We start from the raw sequence: 7,105 nt of genomic DNA, 5'->3' as shown, positions 1-7,105 counted from the left end.
AGCATCCCCTATGGGGAGTTCCTACATATCCACAGAGCCTGTAGTTGCCCTTTGATAAGAGATAAATGCCAACAAGAAGCTAGGGCACGTCTTATTTGCCGTTGGTACAAGACAACTTTATTAGATTCGGCTATAAAAAGAGCAAATCAGCTGATGAGAGTAGATCTTTTACAGCCTGATAGAGAAAATCAAGCCCAGACAATACAGTCAGATGACACCAACACTGCAAGACTTATTACAAGTTATAGTCGCAATCTAAACAAATCACTAAAATCATCAAGCAACAGTGGCCTATTATTTTATCAGATCAAGTGCTCAAAGACATCTTGCCAGCCACACCAACAGTGACATTCAGGCGAGCGTACACTATGCGAGATTATTTAGTCAGAAACAGCCCTGAGACCATCAAGGCCAGCAAATGTTTGTTCCCACGCAGGGGTTTCTTTTGTTGCAGCTCATGCAGAGCTTGCAAATTTGGTGTTAACACAAGATCATACACCACCCCCTTTGAAATCAACCCCGTCCCCCTACGTGACCATTTCACTTGCCATACTGAGTTAGCAGTATACATTTTGACCTGCAGCTGCAATTTGCAGTATGTAGGTAGCACCAAACTACCGGTGCACCAACGCATTTTGCAGCTCCTCCGTGCAATCCTACATGCAGACCAAAGTTATCCAGTGGCCCGACATTTTCAAATGGTGCACAATAAAAACCTAGCACATTTGAAATACTATGTTATCGATGCTGTAGTGACCAACAAGAGGGGTGGTAACTATGAGAAAAAACTGAGGAAACTTGAGTCCCGTTATATAGTTCTGCTTAACAGCAAAAGCCCAGGGGGCTTAAATATGGGGGAAGATTTACACAATTTCCTGTAGCTCTCCTTACTGTTTGTTCTTTTATCTACATGATAATAGACATCTATAAGAGAATCAGTGACGTTCAGAGATAAGAAAAGACTGCATACAGAATTGCATATATAACTCTATGTGACAATGCCTACAAACCCACTGTAATGAACACAACTTTTTTAACTAAAGAAAAAAATGAAAGGAAATTGTTGTAATTTTATTTGAGCACAACACTTATGCACTTTTTCAATATATATTTATTGATCCTCAAATTAGCACTTGTTGATATTTTTTACGCACTCTAGATGTATGCAACACGACTATTGTCATCCATATCAATGCAAATAGATAGCCTCCATTTGTGTAGATATTAATAAGACCTAGCACAGTCACTTAGTACATCGATCTAATATGTTGACTTAAGCATATAATTGGGACACTCAGGACAAATTGCAGTACCTAATATTCACAGAATTTACGGATTTAACCCCGCAGGTTCCATTTTGGAACATAAAATGTGATACATGAAGATAATATTGTTATAGCGTATTGATACATGTGATGACTATGACTTTTTTCATTGTGAATGACAACCAGGTAAATCGGCTTTTCATATATCACTGCATTTGTATGAATGGGTTATCCAGTTCCAATATTTAACAGAAGTGCACTTTATATCAGTCCCAGCAGAACCCAATAATTAAAAAATGATAAGATCTAAGGATTACAACGCTTCCGAAATGTAACCATGGATATAATTTACTATGATTGTATAATTGCACATAGCTTATTTGCACAAAGAATAACCATGGCATTGTCCATTTTGCAAGATAACCAAACAATCGGTTTTGATAATAAGTCCGAGGAGGTTGTATATATTATCCATAGTAACATGGGTTTAAAATCTACACATATAGGATTGGCATAAGTAGTCAACAGCTGCATGTACAAGTGACACCAAAAAACTCAAATGTGGCACAATGTATACTAAATATGCAAAAAAAGGTTTACTTGAATATGATCTATTAATTTTGTCTATTCCGATGTTAAAAAGGTTTTTTAGAGTAATATACAGTATGAGCTATGTTATGTTAATGTTACTAGCCCAAGATTGCGTCCACATTTTCAACCAAACATTACCTCTCAAGTGCTATGAGTCTGTTTTCTATGTTAATTACATTCTTGGCGCGAATTTCAAACATCCTGGATGTATATATTGTGTTGCTCCATCCCTGTCATTTGTCAGTGAGCAAGGGCACAGGCGTGCCCGAAACGCGTCTGATGGCAGCTTTTCCACCGCACGATGAATTAAAATAAAGCATTTTGGATACCTGACTTTCGCCTGGGCGTTCTGATTCCTGGTCTGTGTGCCTTTCTGTGCAGCTAAGCACTGGTGTAGACAGGCTGGATACACATATATATATATATATATATATATATATATATATATATATATATATATATATATATATATATATATATTCAATGAAAAAACCATAGGTTATAGACCATATATAGTTAGGAATTCGCATTTACAAAACCTTATTTTACTCGCATAAAACCATTGAAATTCCATATATAGTTAGTTGCGCTAACTATATATCGCGCACCCGCAATCCACTGCTGATGATGTCACATATTACATCATTCATGACATGGTCAGTGACATCACTGATGACATCACTGATGACATCTCAAATGACATCACTGATGACATCACTGATGACATCTCATTTGACATTACTGATCACATCACTGATGATATCATTCATGTGATAATACGATGAACCTCTTCAGACTCTAATATAACCTTAGATACAATCAGTGTAAACAGACACTCACAGACTGTCACTCATCCATGGAGTTACTCACACACCTAGTCAGTCATGCAAAGAATCAATCACACCTCCATTTCCTCAACTATACAGTTATACAAACTTTACTTATTCAAACATATACTAACACATATTTACTCTCTTATACAATCCCTGATACAAGTTCACAATGATCCATACAGCCACTCACACATTCACTGGCTCTTATGCACAGTTATTTATATATGTCAACTCTCACATGTACTGTGTTTTACATATGTACTTACTTTGACATGTAGCACTGAGATATCCATTCACTCACCAATACACTCATGCACACAGTCAACCGCCCATACAGCTGTTACCACATGCACTTTTGAAACCATACCTCTAGTGAATCAACTGCTCACACATCTATGCACAGAGTCATACACCTCCCAGCCACCCACACACACACTCAGTCTCCCATACAAATACTAAGGTAACCAATCAATAACCCATATAGTTACTCATATAGCTACTTATCAACACATGCAACAGTTTACAGAACAACAGACATAATGATGCACAAATTAAGACAGTTTAGTCACTAACCCATGCACTCAGTGAGACACATTTAATCACTCACTCATACAGTCAGTCATGCACCTACTAAATCCTTCATCCAGACACTTATACATCCACTCATTCTTCAATATGTAAGACATATTTTAACTTCACAGAAACATACAGTCACTGGATGTTGTCATCAGTGATGTCATTTGAGATGTCATCAGTGATGTCATCAGTGATGTCACTGACCATGTCATGAATGATGTAATATGTGACATCATCAGCAGTGGATTGCGGGTGCGCGATATATAGTTAGCGCAACTAACTATATATGGAATTTCAATGGTTTTATGCGAGTAAAATAAGGTTTTGTAAATGCGAATTCCTAACTATATATGGTCTATAACCTATGGTTTTTTCATTGAATTTCAATGGTTTTTTAAATGCAAATTTCTAACTATATATGGTCTATAACCTATGGTTTTTTCAGTGAATTTCATTGGTTTTTTAAAAGCTAACATCTGTAGCTGTAAAATGTATTATTCTTTAAATCCCAAAATATATTTAGATGTTTATTGATAATTTTTTTTTTAATATTTTTTTTCTTCGCTTCTAGTTCGCGAACCGGGAAGCTTTCCGTTAGCTCATCTTGATGCCGCGATCTAGTCCGCGAACCGGTCAACGTTACGTTAGCGGAACAGTGACGCGCCGCGGAAGCGCGACGTATCACGTTATCGCGTAATGCGTCTAATGACGCGCCGCGTTAGCGCTCCCGGAAGTGCTCCGGACCGCGAACCGGAAGCGATCTGGGACGCGGCGCGCGCCGCGTAACGTAAGCGGAACAGGTCATGTGACTTGTTTATCAAACTTCTCATTGGTTCATTTCACTTTTGGTTTCCAAATGATGTATGACTAGGTCATGTGACCTAAAAATAACACTTTTCATTGGCTCAGAACTTTTGTTTTCCCCAAATCAAGTAAACCCCTCCTTATTTCCTCACTCTGACTTTCATCTTGGTGAGAGAAAGACCATTTATCTGAAGATCCACAATGGCTTCCATTGTTGCTGCAGCTGGTGCACCCCCACCACCACCTCCACCTCCCCATAAGAAGAGAGGACCACCCAGTCAAATTATGACTAACAGAGAGGAGGAAGATGAGGAAGAAGAAGAAGAGGAGAGAGAGGGACAACAATTTGTTGATGAGTTGCCCCGGGTTTCTAAACGAAAAACCAGTTTCATCTGGCAGTTTTTCACCATCCCTCCTGGAACCAAGAAAGTGAATGCAAAATATGCCACCTGCCTCATCTGTGACCACAGATTGTCGAGAGGCACAGAAAAGAAGTACAGTATGGGGAACTATACAATGCACCGTCACATGAGCAGGTGGCATCCCTTGAACTACAGCCGGGCTGAGTTAAGGGATCTTGTAGACAATCCGACGGCAACTCCTGTGGCAAGATCTACATCCACATTGTCTTTGACGGGAAGAGAGGCACAAGAGACTGTGCCAAACATCCAACGTAACTTCCAGCACATGAAGGTGTCTTGTATTTACTGTGGTGCTATGCTGTCATATGGCAACATGAGTGTCAACCTCATGAACATTGCATATGAAAATCATAAGTGCCCTAATGCACCCAAAAAGTAATTTTCTTTTTTTTTGCTCCAGTTGAGCCGTTTTGAAAGCCTGTTTTTTGTTGTCTCCCCTCCTTAAAAAACACAAAAAAAACATAAAACAGTTCTAAAAATACAAAAAAATCAAAAAATGTTCAAAAAATTACAAAAAAAACATAAAACAACAAAAACAAAAAAAAACAGTTCTTTTCAGAACTACCTCCCCTTTCAAACAAAATTGCTAGAATGTTTATCACTCTGGCAAGCTCTATTTCTTTTGGTTCGCTTCAAGTTCGCTGACCGGTTCGCGAACTTTAAGCGAACTAAAAAAAATATTTTTTTTAAAAAAAAGAAGAGTTAGTATAAGGGAAGTAAACAGAGAATAATGTAAAAAGAAAGACAGCTAGAGAGAGTAAATGAGAGATACTGTCAATGACATCATCAGCAGTGCATTGCGGGTAAAAAGAGTGGAAAACATTTACCTTATAATTCTTGTTACCTTTTTTAAATATTTTTTCATACTTTCAATCTGTAAAACAAAGAACAAACATTTCAAAAAATATTAAAACATGTATTTAAAAATTAGAAAAGACAAGGGAAAAGGTTCAAAAACAAACAGTTTTTCAACAACTTTGACATTTACAGAAGTCTCTGCTTCTCTACGTTCCCTACACAATCCTAAAGATATATATTCGAAAGAAACTGTATCTTGATATTGCTGAACTGAGGCCTATTTTGAAACATGATGTTTTTCTTGCACTGCTAATGTCTCACAATAGTGATGCAATAGCAGCGCAAAAAAGATGTAAAGTCATAATAAAATTGTGTCTAACATTGTAAATGATTGTTTTAGGATGCAAATAAGATGTGTGCTTTCAAGAGCTTTCTTTGAGGTGAGGCCTCTTTTTTTTATAAAAAAAAAACACTACCCAGAAGTACAGCACTCTAAGCATTAAAATTGATATTTACAGAACTCACCTTACCCATATGTACCACACATTTCTAAATGTATATCATAAGGACAAAAAGCATAACATTAATTATACATGTTAAATGGTTTATTTTTGCTGTTCTCAGAATGTATCAAATTTCACTTAAATCAGTGACTTGAAGGTATTCATCATGTAACAGCGGGGAAAAAAAAACACAATCAAAATGACTGTGTTTAAAAAACCCATACAACCTAAGAAATCTGATTTCAAAACTTCTTAAAATTAACTTACTTTCAATGACGTCGAAGGATCTCCTATAAACAGCATCCACTCTGTTGTGCTTTAAATATTTTCAGCCCGCCACTTTCTGAAAGAAAACCTCCATCGATACGTGAAATATGTTACATAGAAAAAAAACTTCTCTCATTATATCACATGTTTCCACTAGGCCAAATCATGTTGCCGCGATTCGCAAATCTTGTAATTCTTCCAATCAAATCCCGACATTTTCTATTTTCGCAACTTTCAAAAATAAAATATTTGAGATTATTTTCACAATCCTGGACTACTAATATCTTACTCTTCTTTGTCAGTCATGTTCTCCTTTTCCTATGACACTGATACTGCTTACTATGAAGCAGACTTACTTGCATTAGGTTTATATAGTTGAATTTTTAATCGAGACAGCATTGCAGACTTACATTCCCTCTACTTAAAATTTTGGTTTTAAAAACACCAGGTAAGAATTTTTAAGGTCAAACGGCAATTTTTTTTTGAACGTTACAACAGAATCATTACAGAATGACCAGCCGTTTCCAGACTTTAAGTAAGCTGTATAATGTCCTGATGTTGTTGATGGACCATCGTGATAGATAATTGCTACAGTAACAAAAGTCCTCCCTGATATTGACAGCTGAGAAGCCACAAAATTTTTTATTAAAGTTGACAATTTTGTTCCATCAGGCCTACATCGTTGCATCATTAAAATGACATACTGGCCATATCTACGTATAAATAATGTTGACATCATATCACATTTACATTGGCTACACTCCATGTTGTGATCCGCTGCATTTACTAGCTTATTAAAGGAGACTGATTTACTGTCTGGCAAAGTTAAATATATAAATCTTTCTGAGTCTACACTAGTAGTACTTGATACCATACAGTTCTCGCAGTCATGCTGCCATTGATAAGAAAGCCCAAACAGGTGATCTACATCTACACCCTCAACTTGCAATATATCAAGCATATACATTAAAAACTCCTGACAATCTTGCTGATTATTTTCAGAGAAGTCTGTTTGACCTGAACATTCATCTAACAGATAACGAACT

The sequence above is a fragment of the Lissotriton vulgaris genome, chromosome 4_1 (genome assembly GCF_964263255.1).
Source record: "Lissotriton vulgaris chromosome 4_1, aLisVul1.2, whole genome shotgun sequence".
Lineage (NCBI taxonomy): Eukaryota > Metazoa > Chordata > Amphibia > Caudata > Salamandridae > Lissotriton > Lissotriton vulgaris.
The sequence above is the reverse complement of the archived record's forward strand: the minus strand, read 5'-3'. Positions refer to the sequence as shown.